The 21,157-nt window shown below is 32.8% G+C and overlaps 1 long non-coding RNA gene across 3 annotated transcripts in view; it reads right to left on the bottom strand.

Moving 5' to 3' along the window:
• Positions 1-2,653: 2,653 nt before the first annotated feature.
• The window catches only part of LOC111095300, a 45,981-nt gene continuing 27,477 nt past the window's right edge, over positions 2,654-21,157 (bottom strand). The window contains exons 2-7 of one of the 3 annotated variants that reach the window (XR_005356423.1): positions 18,492-18,609; positions 17,732-17,887; positions 9,694-9,766; positions 7,507-7,852; positions 7,273-7,353; positions 2,654-3,350 (exon numbers count right to left, since the gene is read on the bottom strand). This is a non-coding gene — a long non-coding RNA (uncharacterized LOC111095300). The remainder of the gene's footprint in view (positions 3,351-7,272; positions 7,354-7,506; positions 7,853-9,693; positions 9,767-17,731; positions 17,888-18,491; positions 18,610-21,157) is intronic. The other 2 variants (XR_005356421.1, XR_005356422.1) reach the window with 2 other exon arrangements.

Below are 21,157 nucleotides of genomic sequence, written 5' to 3'. Positions count from 1 at the left end.
TATATTTCCATACTCTTTTTTTGGTCTGTTACTCCAATAATATAAAGGTTAAAATAAAATAATCAAGTATTTCTTTCTCTTAGCTAAATTTATACTTTTACTGATAGGGGCATCCAGAATTTTACCAACCTATAGTCAGAAGAAAAATTTTTAAAAGAAGAAGAAGATAACAATGATGACAGGTGTTCATAGGCAGAAATAATACTTTTAGTCTTGATTTTAATGAATCAAGTACATACTATATTCATATTTAGTAACTTTTAACTGGGAATATCTGTTCTTCACTATAATGCAGTCAATAAGTGATCCTTTGACTGCAGCACTGAAATGTCTGAATTTTGAAAGTCTTGCACAAAAGATAAAGACATCTCCTATAATACTTAGATTGCTCCAACTGGCTTTCTTAGGGGATGTTTTTTTTTTCTCTACATCTGTAGTGACTAAATTTTTCTAGGAAGCAAGAAATGTAATTATACTGAGATTAGAGAGTATTACCTACAAGTGTTATAATTGCCCATGAATTTAACAATTTTCTACTAAAAATTACCTACAGTGTTTAATGCAATTTTTATTCATCTTACTGAACTGGAAAGAGTTAAATTTTGCAGTTTAGATCAATGATTAAAAATGAATTTTTCAAATCTCGTGTTATCTCCCTATAGTTTTACTTCTTTACTAAAGAAAATTAACTGTTAGATGCCATGTTTAATTGTTTCAATTTGTATTCATTAATACAAATTTGTTTGAAATCTCTAGCTGAAGCTTTGCTAAAATGTCATCTGTCCTAATGAATATGTATAAAATAAAGTGCAGAATAAATTGAAGAGACTTTTTTTTTTCTCAAAGTACTCTAGGCTTATTTGGAATTGAATGCTCTTTTGCAGTTGACTACATTGTCAAAGACACAATGTGCATGGTGTCAAACTGTCTATTTTAGTGGATAAATCCAGAGGGTGAATGATTGTTGTGGAGAACAAACACAATGAAAGTTTCATGTAACAGAGAGGAATTTAGAGTTTGGTTGTCAGTTGTCTTTACACTCCTCACAATGGAATATTTTACTGTATATATTAGAAATGTAAGAGCAACTTGCTTTTACAGGGACCCAATTTTTTCAACATTTGTTTGAAAAAGCATGGAAAGAAATTATCTTCCTTCTCACTGCCTCCCCTTAATTGCAGGCCATTATCACTTGCTAACTGGGCCATGGCAATCACTTGCTAACACTCCCTTTCTTGAGGTTATCTCCATCCTGTCTATACTTCACACTACCTCCAGAGAGGTAAAATACACCTTTGCTAATGTGACATTCCTCATTAAAATGCATCAATTAGAAATTGGCTCCTAGGGTCCTCTTTACCATGCCAAATAGTCAGAGAGAAGGAATCTCCCTTAAGCAAGTAAAGATTGGAAGTAGTTAAGATCGAATAGAAAGGAGGCATATGTGATGAGATACGTGTACAATAAACCCTTGCCTTTCTTTTCCCACTGAAGTCTGAGATTAATGTTTATGTCTAGTAGGCCACAAAACAGATTATTCTCTCTCTTTTTTTTTTTTTTTGAGACATTTAGGAATACAGAAATCTAGTTTTTCTGATAGTTGTAGTTTCTCCCAAAAACTCATGCAGCAAAAAAGCCACTATGAGATGAACCAGTTTACAAGTTTTCCCCACCTTATATACATTCTAATTAGCATTTTTTGTATGTATTCAACACTTAGGAGTAACTTAATATATGAAGAACATATTCAACATAAAAAAACGGAGACCAAAACAACAACAACAACAAAAAAAAAAAACTTGTAGGGAGGAATCCCTGGGTGGCTCAATGGTTTGGCGCCTGCCTTCAGCCCAGGGCATGATCCTGGAGTCCCGGGATCTGATTGAGTCCCACATGGGGCTCCCTGCATGGAGTCTGCTTCTCCCTCTGCCTGTGTCTCCTCTCTCTCTCCGTGACTCTAATGAATAAATAAATAAAATCTTTTTAAAAAATCTTGTAGGAAAATGATTATTCAGGAAAAATAAAAGTTTTTTTTTTACTTTTATTTCAATTCCAGTTAGTTAACATACAATGTAACATTAGTTTCAATATAATATAGTGTGCAATATATAACAGTAATTCAAAATTTCCATACAATACCTGGTGCTCATCACAAGCACCCTCCTTAATCCCCATCATTGATCTAACACATCCCCTGACCGCGCTCCTTGTAACCAGCAGTTTGTTCTCCACAGTTAAGAATCTCTTTCTTGGTTTGCCTCTCTCTGTCTATCTCTCCTTTTTTCTCTGTGTTTGTTTTATTTCTTAAATACCACATATGAGCCAAATCATATGGCATCGGTCTTTCTCTGACTGGCTTATTTCACTTAATCTCTAGCTCCATCCATGTTGTTGCAAATGGCAAGATTTCATTCTTTTTATGACTTATAGTCAATTATATATTATAATATTTAAATACTATAGTCCATTATACACCACCTCTTCTTTACGCATTCATCAATCAATGGGCACTTGGGCTGTTTCCATAATTTTGCTATTGTAGATAATGTTACTATAAACATTGGGATTCATGTATCTCTTTGAATTAGTATTTTTATATTCTTTGGGTAAATACCTAGTAGTGCAATTTCTGGATCATAGGGTAGTTCTATTTTTAACTTTTTGAGGAAACTCCATCCTGTTTTCCATAAAGGCTGTACCAGTTTGCTTTCCTACCAACAATGCAAAAATGTTCCCCTTTCTCTGAATCCTTGCCAACACCTATTGTTTCTTGGTTGTTGATTTAGGCCATTCTGACAAGTTTGAGGTGATATTTCATTGTAGTTTTGATTGCATTTCCCTGATGATCAATTATGTGGAATATCTTTCCATGTGTCTATTGGTCATCTGTATATCTTCTTTGGAAAAAAAAGTTGACTTATGTCTTCTGCCCATTTTTTAATTGGATTATTTATTTTTTGGGAGTTGAGTTTGGAAAGTTCTTTATAGATTATGGATACTAATCTTTTCTCGGATACATCATTTGCAAATATCTTCTCCTATCCTGTATGCCATCTTTTAGTTTTGTTGATTGTTTTCTTCACTGTGCAGAAGTTTTTGTTATGATGAAGTCCCTATAGTTTATAGTTTTTTGCTTTTGTTTCCTGTGCATTTTAAAATATATGTAAAAAGGGATTGCTACAGCTAATGTCAAAGAAATTATTGTCTGTGTTCTTTTCTAAGATTTTTATGATTTCGGCGCTCTTTAATCCATTTTGAATTTGTGTCTGTGGATGGTACGAGAAAATGGTCCCGTTTCATTCTTCTCCACGTTTCTGTCCACTTTCCCCAACATTTGTTGAAGAGACATTCTAGAAAAAAAGAGAAGTTTTAAAGCTGAGGAATCATGCATATGTTCAGAGTCTTTGAAGTTAAATAAAGCTATTATTATATTTATGACAACAGCAGAATTCAATGAACAAAAGACATCTTGGGAACAATATGTTTGTTAGTAGAAATTACTGTCTACTCTTCCTCCTGAGTAACAAGACTCAACTCACCTTGCCACTGCAATGAAAAACTAGCCTTTCCAAGGTTCTCATATAAATTAGTGTATTGTGTCAATAAATTTTGGCCAAGAAGATGTAGGCAGAAGAGATGCTTTGGGACTTGGAGGGAAGCTATTTCAATGACAAAATCAAAATTTTAAAATATGATGTGTAAAATAAATACAGTGTGTAAGCACTGAACAGTGTCCCAACAACAGCAAAATACAGAACTCTATAATAACTTTTGGAGTTAAAGAAAGTATATGTATTTATTTTGCATGAAGATGAAGAGATGAATAGTAAAAGCAAGCCACATTACCTTAGTCATTTAATCCACATGCTTGTATTTTATATCATGCACATTAAATTAAAAAAACATATAGATGTGAAAGAATATGAAAGATGCCAGAGAATTAACTTGAAGCAGTAAAGGACCCTTAACAGGCCCCATCATTGCCAAAAGAGTCCAAGGAAAATTCTCCCTAAGCATCACATATTTGAATTGAATATTGAATAGTAAATAGTGTTAGCCATGCGAAGAGGGTAGAAATGTCTAAAAATAGAAGGAATGTGAGAAGATTTGAGGATAAGAATGAAAATAAATATGCTGTGAAATCACTTAGGTGGAACATAAAGAGTTAAGTGGGTTTTTTTTTGTTTTTTGTTTTTTGTTTTTTAATAAGAGAAAAGAACAGAAGGAAGGAAGAGAGGAAGGAAGGAAGGGAATATTTGCTAAGCGGTAATAAGAAACCCAAAGAGTAATCAACTGTTAGAAATAGAAATTGTATGTGTGTGTGTATATATATACATATAGTAGATGTGTATGTTGTACTAGTTGTAGCAGTTCTATTGTTTTTCATTCCCTAATTGGGACTGTTTCATAGAATTGACCTTTTTCTCCTTAGCTTTATTGAAATATAAATGATGTATAACATGTAAATTTAAAGTGTACAAAGTGATGATTTGATCTGTAAAATGATTACCACCCACAGAAATTTCTCATCCACACTACTCTATCCTTAAAAAGTAAGTTTGAGATTTTAAGTGGTAATTTCTTATACATAACAGATTGTTTTCTCTGCCATCAATTATGTGTTTACTTATATCAGAAAGGAGGATTGTTAAATGTAGGCAAATTTGTTAAAACAGTATTTGCTTTACATACTATTCATATTAATGTAAAATTATGGAGAAAAACAGATTTGATCACTTTTGAGATTTTGCAGATCTTAAGTTGTCAGCAAATGGATCTTATGCCTCTGGTACTTAAAATATGTATTGTATGTTTTGTAATGTGTAGAACTCAGATTGTGTTTCTTGTTAGATATTTTCTGACAATTATTTTAATCACTAAAATAATCCTGAGATTTCCCTTTGTCTTTGGTGGAAGAAAAAATAAAAACAAAAACCTGGAAGAATAATAAAAGTTATTTTGTCTTAACTGGAGAAAAAAAATCATTACCATTTCAGTAACGATTTAGATATAAGTGTCTCAAAAATATGAAGGCACATTTTAAAAATATAAGAGAATAAAATAGGCAAAAAGATGGATGGGAGTTGTGTCTATGAAGTGTGTACATTGTATACCCTTAAAGGATGTCTTATTCTGTAGGAACCTGTGAATTTCATTGGTTTGATCTATTTTGAAACTTAGTGGAAATGGACGTTAACTTATGGATAGAAGATGGTACCACCTGTGTTTTCTTGGGTTTCTGAATTTTCTTTTAAACTAGCTTTATTGGGTGCATCTGGGTAGCTCAGTCAGTTAAGCACCTGCCTTTGGCTCAGGTCATGATCTCAGAGTCCTGGAATCTAGCCCCACAAAGACTCCCGGCTCAGCAGGAAGCCTGTTTCTTCCACTCCCCAGGCCTGTGTTTTATCTCTTTCTTTGTCAAATAAATAAGCAAATTCTTTGGGCAGCCCAGGTGGCTCAGCAGTTTAGCTCCACCTTCAGCCCAGGGCCTGATCCTGGAGACCTGGGATCCAGTCCCACATCTGGCTCCCTGATTCAAGAGGAGCCTGCATCTCCCTCTGCCTGTGTCTCTCCCTCTCTCTGTGTGTCTGTCATGAATAAATAAATAAAGTCTTAAAAAAAATAAACTAGCTTTATTATCTTACTGGAGCCCATATTAGATGATTATTTAAATATTATCTTTACCATGTATTTTTAAATATTTGTATGAGAATGGCTTACCCTTTATTTTTTTTAATTACACTTTAATGTATTAGAATATTTTTAGGAAAATGAAATGTCACTATTCTTTCTATGATCAAAGATCAATGATGTGCACTGACAGTGCCATCTATCCCTTTATTGTGGAAAGAATCAGAGTTTGAAACCATTACCTCAACTTCTAATTCCATGACATGATTCTACTTAGCTTTACATTCACACAAATTTTCATTTTGATATTACTGTTTTTGTCACTTAGAACCTTTTTTCAGCTCCAGGTCTTTAAATTTTTTGTCTATATATAGCTATTAAAAATGGACAGTTTAACATGTTATATATTATGCTTGTGACAATATAAGTTGACAAATTCTGCTCCTACTGACAAAAATAAGTTGGAATGAGTCAAAGAAACTAAAATGGACTTTACCAGGTTTTATTTTTCTATCATTAGGACTATTGACATTTTCATCAAGTTTGAGAACCTTAACATTTCTTCAAATAATAAAGTAAAATTGTAGTCACTGGATTTAAATATGTATACAGGTATATTTGTGTATGTAAATATACATATGAAATATGTATACATATGAAATATGCATGTATATTATATAATTATGTGCATATATGTACATATGTGTATACATACATAAAATACATAAATATATGTATGTATATACACATATAAACACATAACATATGTACATATAAATAATAGCCTCTGAATAAATACAAATTTAGTGAGTTTTAAAAATACTTATCCACTGGGGATTATTCTGTATGTTAGTAAATTGAACACCAATAAAAAATAAATTAAAAAAAATAAAAAAAATAAAAATACTTATCAATTCATCAATTGTTAAAATTAAAGGCAGGGAAAAGAAGGAGTAAGAATAGAACCTTGAAAGTTATTTAACTAGTCTTTAGGAAATACATAATATCTTGAAATCATGCTCATTTTTTGGATTTAATTTACTTGAATATGTTTCCTTATTCTTATTACTTCCAGTGGAGTTACATTCTTGTTTAAGCAAGTTCAGAAATTATTCTTTATTTTATTCTCCAAATAAACTCTAAATGTGAATTGCTTCCTTGTTTATGCCAAATACACCTTGTACACATTTTTCATGATTTCCTTTCCATGCAATATTGCATTTATTTTACATATTTGTTCCCATTGGTATATTAATTCTTTGAAAGGAGATATGGTCTTACTTATGGATAGTACTATAACACATTATGTAGCACATATTGACATGTAGCCAATGGCTACCACAAATATCTCCCAAAGATCAAGACTAATAAGTGGAAAGATTTTTTTCTCTGTTGTTGATGTTTTCTGTTTTTCATTTGCTTGTTTGTTTGATATACAGTCATTTTTCCTAGTTAAAGAAAGTAGAGTATTTTTCTCCATGATATTATTTGTATCTCCATGAAAGCAGAATGAGTATTTCAAAACTGCCTGGATTAAAAAAAAAAAAAAAAAAAGAATGAAAGAAAAGAAAAAGAAAAAAACTACAAGAAACAAAAACAAACCATCTGAACCATCTGTTAAATCTTTCAGAATTCACTTACTCCTTGTTTGGAACACTTGTGGCCATGGATGGTGAGAAAGGTGGTGAGGCAGCTGGAGGTATTCACTTTGAACCATGGCATCTGGAAAGAATTAGATGGATCAGAAGAGACTTAAAAAGAGCAACACTGCTGGCAAGCCTAAAGCTAAAATATTAGTCAAATAAGCAGCAAAATTTGAGAAATATTAACAGACAGACAGACTTTTGTACAAGTAGAAGTGAAAAACAAACTCACTTTACCAGGTGGCTTCAAGGCTTGAATATCCAACCAAGATTTTGAAGAGGAAAAATGTTGAAGTCAATGATCTTAGAATAGCAATAAGTATAGCCTTCAGCTTATATACTTATGAAGTTTGCAGCAATGATTTTATTTTTAATTTTTACTTTGTTTAATTTAGCCTATCCCTGAGGCAGCTCCTGAGAGTTAAAGACAGTTGCTAAACCATTGAGAACCATGCAGGAGTTAAGCTGTTTCCTTTAGGCAGAGTTGGCACTTGGTTTGTTGGATGATCCCTCTATAACTTCAATGAATTTTGAATATTCTGAGTCATTGAAAAGGTCTTATTACTTATTGCAGCATGCTACAAAGGAAAAACACAATTTTTGGCATAAGGCATACTTTTGTAAAAATCCTGGCTCTGCTAATCACTTTGTCTGTAATAAGGAGCAAGAGAATCTTGTTTCTTCGCTGGCATATTGAGCGACATAACACATCCTATCCTTATTTGTTATATTAAATAAGATAAGGTAACCAAAGTCCACAGACAGAGCAAGCATTTCTTTTTTTTTTTATTATTGGAGTTCAATTTGCCAACATATAGCATAAGTAGAGCAAGCATTTCAAAACTAGTAATTTCTCCATTCTCTAAAGTCACTCAGTCTGCCTAGCGTGCTAGACTTTGTGCTGCCAGTTATTTTATGAATTTTGTTTCCAGTAACAACAGAGGTACCTAGCAAAACGGGCTCTTGTGGAAGACTCTGCATGAATAGCTTTTAATTAGACACTTTGTCATGTGATTTGTTTTGACCAATGGACAATAGTAACATGTGAACAAGAAGACACATTTAAAAAGCTTGCTCATTGGAATTTGTTTTCTCCTCCTGCTCTGTGAACCCTGAAGCCTCCATGCAAACTAGCCTGGGCTCGCATATTGAATAATAAGAAGGAAGTCACCCACTAATTTCCCTTTCAGGTGACAGCCAGACAGCATCCATAAATGTATGTGAGGTCACCTGGGACTAGATAGCCTCCTGCCAACATGTCAACTGACTACAGAAACATGAAAAATCCCAGTTGAGTCTGACCCAGATTAGAATAACCACTCAGCTGAGTCTAGACCAGTGCTAACCTGCAGAATTATGAGGCAAATAAATGGTTGATCCTTTAGCCATTAATTTTGGTAATTTGTTACCATGGAACAGATAAGTGACATACCTCTCAACACATTTTTTAATTGTATAAATTGGGTGAAGGCAAAAATATGGAGAACAAAAAGAAAGGAAGAATAGCAGGAATGAAGGAAAGAAAAAAAAAGGTAAGAGAAAAGATGAATGGGAAGAAAGAAGAATTCACATCCCGAATTTGACATTTTCCCAAGAATGAGCAGAGAAGTGCTTGTTTGCCATCATTTTCTCCTTGCTCACTCAATAAATTAGCATTCTGATCCAGAAATGCCAGAAACATTAATTTAGGGGAGCGGAGGTGATAGCTGGGGGAGAAAAAAAACTATTCAAGATCACCTTGGAAAGGCTTTTGTCTTAAACACACCGAGAACATGATTTAACATTTAAGAGCATTTTACTATCATTAATTAGCATAGATAACTTACTCCATCCATCTAAGAACTCATTGGCAAAACTGAATGTCACGGTAATAATGAAAAGAGCAGTATGCCGATTTGTGCAAAATTAATCTTGAAGAGAGCAGGGAAATTTGAATAGGAAAGATGAACTGTACCAGGACACTAGTGTGTACATACTTCTGAATTAATAGTAGATACATTTCAACCTTTTCCAGGGCAGCATAGCATTATAGAAGTATAAAAATGAAATTTGTATAGCTTTGTAGCATGTTTCATAAGCAATTGGTTATTCTTTCCCCAAACCAACAAAAATATGCTTTCTATTTTCAATTATAATCTCATACTTGAAGCAATATGTCTTGATAAATGGAAAGAGAAGCAGAATGATGCTTAGTTTGCAGCCACAATGAAAAATTGCAAAATAAGGGGTGTCTGGGTGGCCCAATCGGCTGAGCGTCAGACTTCCACTCAGGTCACCGTCTTGGGGTCCTGGGATAGATCCCTGCCTCAGGCTGCCCACTCCACCTTCAGTGCCCCTCTCCCTCCTCATGCCCTCTCTCTTTCTCTTTCTCTCAAATAAATAAATAAAAAAGAAAAATTGCAAACAACAGAAACTATACATTTTTAACAGCAGCTTTTCTCAGATGTAGGTTAAGTCACTTCTGTAGCACTTGGCTGTTGTCTCTCACAAACCTAGTTAAGAAAAAATAAAAACTTAATTAAAAAGTCTATAAAATGTGAAAATACACAAATTATAACAAAAACTAATTTTTTTAACAAACGTGATAGATTTAGATTACCACATTAGCATCCTCTTTATAAATGGTTACATCAGGAGTCTGTACAATTAATAACGTTGTAAGTTAATATAGATACCATTTAGAATGGCTTCTAGGGCCCCATGTTCAAGTTCTGCACAATTTATCAATTTGCTAGAGAAATACAACTTTGATTTTGCATACTCCCATGTCAGTGAACATGTGCTAAGCTGTACTGATGGGACTAATGTTCAAAAAATCTGCAATTATCCTTACCATACATTAAATAGGCCCTTTGGGTGCTAGGAATATGTGGTTTGCCTCAGGGGTAGTTTCTCTGCAATGCTTTTAATCTATAGTAGAAAGTGACATGAACACTGTATATCCATGATCTTCATTTCGTCAATGTTCACCCATCCAGACTAAAGTCTTGAGAATGGTGATAGTCTCTGCCCACAAGCCAGCACTTAAGGTTCCACACATTTTCTACTTGGGATTCTTTGTATTTTGACCACAAATACATTTGATTGCATTCCCTTTATGTGACACATTCACTGTGCTTTACCACCTCCACAAAGTGAAAATAAATTTACTTGTCACTACAACTGGTGATAAATGGAAGGGATATGAGTTTTGGAATCAAACAAAACAACCTTCAAATCCTATGTTAGGCACCTACTCCATGATCTCACACCTACCTTGCAATGTTTCTTAAGAGAATTAGAAATGGCATATATAACTTACTCAGGGTCTTTGTGACCAGATGGCTTTATCATTTCATATTTCAGGATATATCCATCTTAAACACAGAGCCATGATCAATACATTTTAAAATGGTGATAATTGATAGAACATAGTGCACTAACAATTATAAGTATCTTTAGATACATAACAGAAACCTAAACTGTTAATAAGGAGTTAAGTTACAGGTATATTGAGTCCCTCATACAAGAACAGGCAAGAGAACCTAGAGGCTTTTTTCTAAAGGGAAAATCTTAGCTAATAATGCTGTAACAGATTACACTAATAATTTATTTCACCAGGAATAAATTCATCTCACGTTTTTATTATGGTGATTTATTTACTTGGATATTTTTTCTTTTCTGGTTTTTGAATTTTATATATAGGCACATCTAAACTGGGAATTTATGTGAAACTAGGGGCTGGATCTCATCCCACTAGGTGACATCAAGGCATGGCGTAGAGCTTCCTCACTCATAAAATGAGGCTAAGGAGGAAAAGGTGAATCATGCTGTGTGCTCTTCTCAACACCCCCAATCTTATTATCATGAGAAGCAGAAAGAAACGGGATATGTCAATTAGAATTTGTACCGTGACTGAACTGGACCTACTGGCTCAGGGGCTAGATCTCTGATGTCTCTGTATTTACGCAGTAGGAGGAACCATTGACAATATCAGTCACCATATGTAGGGGTTGGAAGAAAGAACTTTGAAACAACAGACAAGGTACAGTGAAAGAGCAAATATACCACTGCCACTCAAAATGAGCCTATAAAATAAAAAGATAGAAAAGGAACACTGTTAGTAAAGAAGACAGCATGCACATGTATGCACACACACGAAAGGCAAATTTCCTCCCGTGAAATATAAATGCTACAACAATATGACATCAACACACATGTTTGCATCTGACCTTCCAAAAAAGAACCATAGAAAAGAAACAAAAATAAAGTATAAAGTAAAGGGGGAAATAAACTAATCATGAAATGGAAAAACATTGATATTAAAATTTGTGAAATTTAGTGTGTGTAAAAATTATAGCCTGGACAGTGTTTGAAAGAGAAGTAGTGAATTGGGAGTAGATACTGTGGAATTTAACTAGAATGCAATATAGTTAGGATAAAAATACTTTTTTTAGAGGATATATAAGATCTTTATAGTGAAACTACAAATGTTGTTTAATTACAAATAATTGAGTAAGTGATATACCGTAATGATTGACAGAAAAACTTACAAAAATCCTTAATGATAATAGTTATGACACAACACCAAAAAGGACAATGTTACCGAGTACCTGCTATGAACCAGGTCTTGTTCTAAGTGCTTTCCACATATTTATTTAAAAATCACAAGCTTAGAGCACCTAGGTGGCTCAGTGGTTGAGCATCTGCCTTTGGCTTAGGTTGTGATCCTGGGGTCCTGGGATCAAGTCCCGCATCAGGCACCCCTGCAGGGAGCCTGCTTCTCCCTCTGCCTATGTGTCTACCTCTGTCTGTGTCTCTCATGAATAAATAAATAAAATATTTTTAAAAATATAACAAGCTTACTTTATTGACTATATTCCTCTTGCAGATGGGAAAGCTGATTCAGAGATATGTTGTGTATAGAGCTAGTAAGTAGTGAACCTTACAGATATGTTCTCTAGTCTTCATGGTGTAAATTACCATACATACCATCTCCATACAAATACATCAAGGATTTCCCAAATTAACTTATGTGTGAATTTAACCATAATACAAACTCATCTTTTCCTTTCTTTTTCTTCCCTTTATTTAGTGAATTTGACAATTGACTTCTACATTTCACATAAAGAAATCAAGATAAATTAAAAAGCAAAGGCCATTTTTGTAATATTAAAAAGCAAAGTCAATTTTTGTAAGATTAAGAACAGGTGGTAGCATAACTTTCCTTATGTTGGGATTTATTATATACTTACTCTGCCCACTATTTATTTGCACTGATAATGAAACTACATTTCCCAGGTGGTCGTACCTACTGGCCTTAGGCTAACGAATGGTATTCTGAGAATAAAGAGTGATAGTTGGGGGGAAATGGATTATTTCTGCTTCTTTATCTCTTCTCCAATGCAGCATCTCTGGCAGTGGTTGCATCTTCTCTAAGGTTCTGGCTATATCCAAGGCAAATACCCCCTTCATCCTAACCATGAGATCTCACAAACAACAGCTCTCCAATGACGACTTTCCAGCCCTATGGATGGGAGTGCCTTTCTGCTGTTGTTCAAATTCGGGATGTCTCACTATCTCCCTTTCGTCCTTTTAGTTCTGTGAACTTTACAGATAATTTTCATATTAGATTCATTGCATTGGACATTCTGGCATGCCTTCGGTTGTCCTGAGCAAGCCCTGGATAAGCAGCAATACTAATTAAAACAGTATGAAATTGGCATAAATATATACAAATTGGCAGGAAAAGACCATATATATCAGAATATTTGTGACAAGAGTTTGCTTTATAAATCACTCAGGAAAACCTTGACTATATAATACATTCTTTTGAAAACAATTATTTCATCACATGCAGAAGGAAAAGTATGAAATTCATTCTTGATCTCATAATATATTAAAGATAGATTTGAAATGCAATTTTAACATTGTCAAAAATAGAGAAATATTTTTGTTATGCAAAAAGTTTGTTCAATAACTATTCAAAAAATAAAACAGGAGCTTGATAAAATTGCTAATATTAGCATTTCATTATGATAAAAGATACAAAGTTGAGGAAACAAAATAAAAGAAATTATTTGAAAGATTTTGGCATCAATAATATTTAAACAATGTCTAAAATATGTTAACAAAAGGCAATTCAACAGAAAAAAGTGGGAAAAATGATGTGCTGTCAATTCATAAAGAGTTTGACTTAAATGACCAATAAAAATATGAAATTATATTTTGCCCTACCAATAACCTAGAGGATACAAATTAAAGAAAATGAAATACTCTTTCAAGTTTTACAAAATTATACAAAATTGTTTTAAGCATTACTTATAGTATATGGTACAGACATAATAGGAAGAAATGGACAATGGTATACTTGCATTTTTGCTGGTGAGATATAAACTGAACATTTTGGAAAGGTCTTCAGCATTAATTAACACAATCAAACACACACATAACCTAAGGGTAGGGATTTTATGGTGAACATGAAATCTGAAGAAAAATATCTAAACTTGCACAAGGAAACATGTAAAATTTTGTTAAGGCACGGCAATAGTGGAGAATTGGACACATCTTGCGCTTACACCAATAGAACAATGGAAATACGACTTGTGTGTGTGTGTGTGTGTGTGTGTGTGTGTGTGTGTGTGTGTGTGTTCTATGTAGCAGTCAAGTTAATGACTAAATGTCGGGGCAACCTGGGTGGCTCAGCGGTTTAGCGCTGCCTTCAGCCCAGGGCCCAATCCTGAAGACCCAAGATCAAGTCCCACATCGGGCTCCCTGCATGGAGCCTGCTTCTCTCTCTACATCTGTCTCTGCCTCTCTCTCTTTGTGCGTATCTCATGAATAAATAAATAAAATCTTAAAAAAAAAAACCTTGAACTTAGTAAAAAAGCCAAAGTACAAAAGGATACATTCTTATCATAGCACTAAGGGAAATTTTGAGAAGACAATATAGTATATTTTTATAATTTGCATGTGTGGTAAATACACCAACAATATTAGATGTATACTTTAAATTAAGGGTGCTGCTAAGTGTTGGGTTGGGAGGAGAGATAATGGGATAATGACCAGAACAAAGGATTCTTTTTGTATGTATCCTCTCATATCTTTTAAAAACACACAGCAAAAAATGGAAAAATTTTAATAATATAGATGATGTTTGTATATATAACATATAATAAAATTTAGGTTAAATTTATGAAGTATACCTTATATATAATCTATATAATGGAAAAATAAAACTAGGAAGATAAAGCCCCAAACTTCCATTCTTTCTTACAAATTTCTGGGTAAAGAGATAATGAGTAAATATTAATTTCTTTATGGTTTTTCTCTATTTTATTATGTAAAAATAGTATATATCTTTTTTGTTTATGTTAGGTCATTATTTATCTTACAAAAAGCATATGTTAATCATCTCACAAAGAATTGAAAGGTGTTTGATGTTGTTTTTACACCAAATAATACTGATACCATTTTTTCTATGTATTTTAATATAGGCTCAAGTTATGTCTCAAACCAAAACCATACCTGTATTTTATAGATAAGAAACCATCAAAATGGGTTGGTGTAAATCTATCTTTTAACTTTTTCCTACAACTTAGCAGATTCATTTATTAAATGGTTGTTTACAAAAATGGTGGCTAGCCAAGATGGCTAAATACAAGGACACATTCAAGTCGCATCATTAATCAGCCTCCTTTCCAAACACAATATTTTCTTCTAATTATACACATATCTTACATAATGACACTTTGATTCCAGTATTAAAATTTAATGCTTGGTAGATCTTTGGCAAATTAGATACTTTCAGCTGTTGTGTGACTATGAATATAGTTACAAAACTCCTTTCCAGATCAAAGTGGTGTGTTTGTAGGAATAATAAAGTAAATGTGTTTTTATTAGTCTAAGGCTATGACAAAAATATGTGCCAATCTAAATTATTTGGCATATCCTTTTCTCTAGGTTTTAATAAAATCTCTTATCAAAGCAGAATATATTTTCACATTTTATAGCATTTTTGAAAATAAATCTATTTCCAAGGTATTTTTGAATTAATTTAAATAGATTTTGTGCTGAAGAAATAATTCTGCACAGAAATGAGTAGTGTGGAATGACAGCATTGCATATAGATGCCCTCTCTAATTATAGTATTTTCCTCCATGATCTTAGTTCAGTAAGATTTCCTGTTGGGTTTGAGGGAACTGCCTAAATAATATTCATATCATTTTCTTATATTAGTGTTAAAGGGAAAGTTTCTTTTTATTGTCTGGTGCTAATTATTTGTTAAATCACCTTCCAGATGTTTATTTTTCGTGTTATAACAGACACTTAACTATTCATTTAAACCTTGTTGATCACCATTTATTCTGGTTTCCAGTTCTTATATTAGATAAGCATACAAATGATACAAAGCAAAATAAAAAAGAAGACCTGATTTCCTGGGAAGTAACCTTAAAATGTTTCATCTAATCAAATACTGTGGTAGAAACTGTGAAGTTGAAAAAGAACATGTAAACATTGTTCCTGCCCTATGATTCTAGTACTATCAGCACTAGTCAATGCTGTCTGATTTTAAATATATTGCAAAATTTTTATAAAATATTTATTTACTTATTCATGAAAGTCACAGAGAGAGGCAGAGACACAGGCAGAGGGAGAAGCAGGCTCCATGCAGGGAGCCCATTGTGAGACTTGATCCCAAGACCCTGGGATCACACCCTGAGCCAAAGGCAGGCATTCAACCACTGAGCCATCCAGGCATCCCAGTAATTATTCTTGAGCTGGTGGTAATATAATAAATATTTCAGTGCAACAAGAACAATCGGGTGCAGATGTACTAAAAAACTTTCAGGTTTTGTAACAATTTGACATCTTATGTTAAAATTTTGGTATTTGGCTTGCTTTTTGCCTCAATTCTACTTCAAAGAACTTATACTTTGGAACTCATCTGCTCGAAATTAAAACTGTTCAATGTAGTCAAAACATGGCTTATACTGCAGAATCATTTAACTCACCTAATAATGTGAGTTCCTAAACATATTATGGTAAGTCCATTAGGTAGATTGATTTGTGGTCATTAAAAAGATATGAGGGAGGGTGCTTAATGAGGTTGAAAAAAGGATAGTGAATGAAAGGAGGGAATTAGAAAATAAGTCTCTAATGATTCTATAATTTCTGTGAAATATATATATTTCTATCTATTCATAGCATGGATGTTCATAGAAGACTTTGGAAATATTAATACACACATGTAAGAAGTCCTTTGGTTTTAGATTTTCTGTTTCAAATATGCATTGCTTTTATGGTAATTTTTTCAAAAAGTTATTTTAAAAGGAAGTGCCAGGCAACATCACATAGGGTAGAATCTAATAAGGTGAAAGTTGAACCCTATGCTGAAGCAGTGTGAAGAAGCATTGTGGCTACAGAAAAGATTTGTGAGTTCTGTTGATTTACTAGTGAGTTGACAGTTTGGGACATATGACTCTGTAGAAATTTAGGGAATATTTGTTGTTTTTATTGCTCCTGTTGGTGGTGTTTTTTTGGTCAATGATTCTTCATATGAACAGTTCAAATTTCAAATGATAGATAAATATTTAACTAAGAGTTTAAAATGTTTTATTTATGTAAATTAATGAATTATTATGTCAGAATTTTTAGAAAAGACAGTTTATTTATTTTATTTATACATATCCTTGGTTTGAAAATATGTAGGGCAGAGTATAGAGTCTCAGAGAATATAATATAACATAAATTAAAAAACAAGGATAAATAATATTAGGGAGGACCATATGCTAACACATATCACATCAGTAGCAATGAAGATAATAGAAAACAATACAAACCTATGTTTTTATAATTTTTAGGATACAGATTTTGTTTTTATCATTCCATGAATTCCATTAGTGAAAATAATTCAAGTTAATTGCAAAGAATCCAACTAATGCTTATAATATCAATGAGATAATTATTTTAGAAACTTTCTATTAGACATTTTTACCTGTGCAATCGTGAACCTCAAACTATATAGTTTATATAGTTATAACTATATAACTAGTTACTATATAATTAACATCATTCTCAGTAATATTTCTTACAGTGGATCAAATAAGAATTTTTCAAAAAAAAAAAAAAAAAGAATTTTTCAGGTCTGTTTCCTATAGCACTTTGAAAGGGATATATTCCCACACTGCTGTGCAATTCAATAGCAGTTCATTTTCATTTTTGTGTGTTGAGTAGGTTGTGATGACAGAAAATAAATAGAATATTAAAAAGTCCACATATACTTTTAAAAGTGGATAGGTTTTTGAGTATCATAACTAGATGGAAAATACTCTGTATTGCTCATTAACTATGGACCCAAACACCTTTGTGGTACTTAATAAAATATAACATTTTACATATTTGTGAAAAGCAGAGTAATGAAAATCTATTAGAAAACAACCAATTAAAAAAAAGAAAATAAGCAATTTATTCCTTACCTATCTATATTACTTCGTAACTTGGCCATTTCAATCCCTGGTATCATGGTGGTTATCAGTCATTATTGCACTAGATATTTCATATTCAGATGATTGTAATGTAGTATGAAAGGAAGAATTTTTAAAACGTTTCCATAGTGATAATAAAAATATTACCTATTTTAGAAAAGGAACAACAAAGGCAAAAGCTGTAATTATCAAAAAGATTCTCTCCTATATTTTAATTTTCATGAACATATATATTTATGTGTTTAAATATGTATGCTTTATTTTTTTACATCATTGCTCAGCTGTGAAACAGATTGATATCTTAGTAAGGCTTCTGTCTTACAGAGATGATGATCTAAAGCCAATTAATTTCCAGAAGCAATGTGTTTAATAAGAAAAGGGCTTTGAATTTGATGCTTGTGTACTTTAGTCTCATCACGTCTTCTATCATTCACCATGGCCCTATGCCTTATGAATATACTCCTTATTTCTGAGAAGTATCAACAGAGAAAGAAGATTAATCATTACAGACAACTAGACAAATTATTCAAAGATTATGTCATTGTTTTAGAAGTTATTAGTAAATGAAGGAGAGAAAAAATAATAAAAGAAGGAAGCCTACAAGAAAGTGCTGCAGAATATGAGAAATGCAAAATTGGGAGACAATGGAATAGCCCAACATTATAAATTTTTAACATATTATCTGGACACTATATTAGTCCTCCTAACTGGTTCCTGCCCTTGTCAGTTAAGGGAGGGGCAAGTAACTTACCATAACAATTTCATCCTTTCCTTCCATGATGTTCTTTGGAAGCAGCTGCTCAGTTAAGAGTTGTTTTCCAACAACCTTTCTTCTAGATTCTCAAGTGGAAGGTGAGCTCCGAGCAGAACTACAAGTGGAAGAAGGCTGTGATTCCTAGTAACTATGCCAAGGAAAACCATCTGTACAATTTTATTGTTCTCCAAAGCACTTCACTTCTAATATACTCTGTACGTGTCATCTTCAGGCAGAAGCCATTCTGTTCCTTAAGGAACATTTTATGATATCTGGCAACATTTTTGGTTTCTGTGACTAGGGAAGGAGAGATACTGGCATCTAGCATGCAAAACCAGGGATGGATGCTGCTCAAAAAAAAAAAAAAAAATTCTATGGTAGACAGGATAGACCCCCACAAGAATGCCAAGGTTAAGGAACTGCTCACTGTATTTTAGTTACTTATTTTGCATATGCTCTATCTTTTCACAGACTCTAGGCTGTATAGGAAAGGTGGTATCTCTTTTATCTTTGATTCCTGGAACAGTGCCTGACACACAATAAAGGGTCAAAAGCTAATAGTTAAAAGAATAAATGAAGAAATGAATGAATGGGAACTTCAAAAATTTACACGTAGATATTTCTAGATAACTGAACTTTTTCAACAAACTAGTAGTTCTGCATACCTTACAAATAAACCAAATGAAACATTGTAGCTAGAGAAACTCAAGAATGATATTTTAAGAAATTAGTTTTAAGGGCAGCCCAGGTGGCTCAGCGGTTTAGTGCTGCCTTCAGCCCAGGGCATGATCCTGGAGACCCGGGATCCAGTCCCACATCAGGCTCTCTGAATGGAGCCTGCTTCTGCCTCTGCTTGTGTCTCTGCCTCTCTCTCTGTGTCTCTCATGAATAAATAAATAAAATCTTAAAGAAAAAGAAGTTAGTTTTAAAATTCTTTCCAGAGAAAACATCCTTTAAAATTATATTATTTATGAGGAAATGTAAATAAGTAAAAGAGCTATATTAGCAACAATTAAGATCTTACAGTGAAAATCTTGTATTCAACTTTTGCCTTATATCTTTCTTCTCTGAACTGCTCTAACACTTTTAGTCACTGCCAACCATATTAATCTTTAATAGTATTAGGATATATCCATGTTTTAAAGAATGGCAGCAGGTTTTATTAATACAGATATACAGTGGCAGGCTTATTTTAAGAATTTCCTGCTTAATATGCTCAAAACAAAACATCACACCAATAATTCAGTGGTAGCATGACTCATCTTAATTTTCCATAAAGCACATATACATTAAATTAGATCACCTTTTAGAATTACACTAAGGGTTGCAAACTTAATACGAGAATCACATTTCAACTGGATTCAGTATTTTCAATTCAGAAGTAATTGATTTTTCATCTTCATTTGGAAGCATAAAGCATGAAAGGAAATAGATGTATTGCTATAAAATCAAAGAAGTGCATGGGAACATATTGAAAAGTTTGATGAAAATTAAGATAGAAACTTTGAAACATTAGTAACTGCTGTTGACTATGAAAGGCATCATTTTAGATTCTATTCATTTTTAAAAATGCTCCAAACTTGACTTTGTTCTTTTTATGGCATTTGAGGTATTTTAACTATTATTTAACCTTATCTATTTATTTATCATTTATTTATTTATGAGTTATTAAACAATAATTGCTTCAAATCCTTGTCATTGCTTCTTGGCAGAGGTGATGGCTTAATAAATGACACAAGCTCTCCATGCAAAAGGGCTTTTGTTGTAATGAGAAAAGCAGACACATATGATAACACAGACCAGCATGTAGATTCTCAGATTATCACATACTCATATTCACTTTCAAGCTTGATCTTCTAATGAATTCTAATCGTCACTTAACATTTTCTATTACTAGGGAATAAATTGATTTTAAAAAGCCAGTGTTTCTGAATTGTTGTATCCTAATTCCTATGGCCTATATATTTTAAGAGTACTCAAGAAATATAGGCTGATTTTAATTCCTGGTTTTTGCCTAATATCTGATAGCACCTCTCTTTTGAACTTATGTGTTATCAGTCCTAATTTTCATTGCTTGATTTCTATGTCAGCTCCTACATTTCAACTTTCATGCCTTTGTTAGATTACATAAAACAGAGAAAAAAATGTCCTTGAGGCAAGTCAGAACAAATAGTTGAATAAGTACGAATGAATGGAAACTTGGAAATATTATATTAAAAAAGCAATTTCTGAAATATATAATTAATACTCTAATTAAAATTCATGTGAGTAAAATAGATATCCAAAAGCTTAGTTCAATAAGAAGGAAATGTAAAAGACAATGTGTGAAAGACAATTTATACTCTTTAAATTAAAAATCACTGATGTTAAAAAAATCCTTTTTTATAAATGAATGAAAAGCATAGATGCACAAGGGAGATAAAAAATTGACTACATTCAGAGTAATACAGAGAAGAAAATAAATGGGAATGTCACAAAAGTGGAAATTAGGTCATGTCTCATGGTAAAAGTTAGAGAACTGCTCAGTTGTGTATTAGGAAAGAAGATACAGTATAGAAGAAATGGAAAAATAATAGGAAAGCATTAGTTATGTAACACCAACAGGTCACAGTGTCTTGTCAATACAAGAAAATACAGATATTTGCAAGCTTAAATATTATTAT

This window comes from Canis lupus, chromosome 3, assembly GCF_011100685.1.
Source record: "Canis lupus familiaris isolate Mischka breed German Shepherd chromosome 3, alternate assembly UU_Cfam_GSD_1.0, whole genome shotgun sequence".
In the NCBI taxonomy this organism is placed as follows: Eukaryota; Metazoa; Chordata; class Mammalia; order Carnivora; family Canidae; genus Canis; species Canis lupus.
The sequence above is the reverse complement of the archived record's forward strand: the minus strand, read 5'-3'. Positions and strand labels throughout refer to the sequence as shown.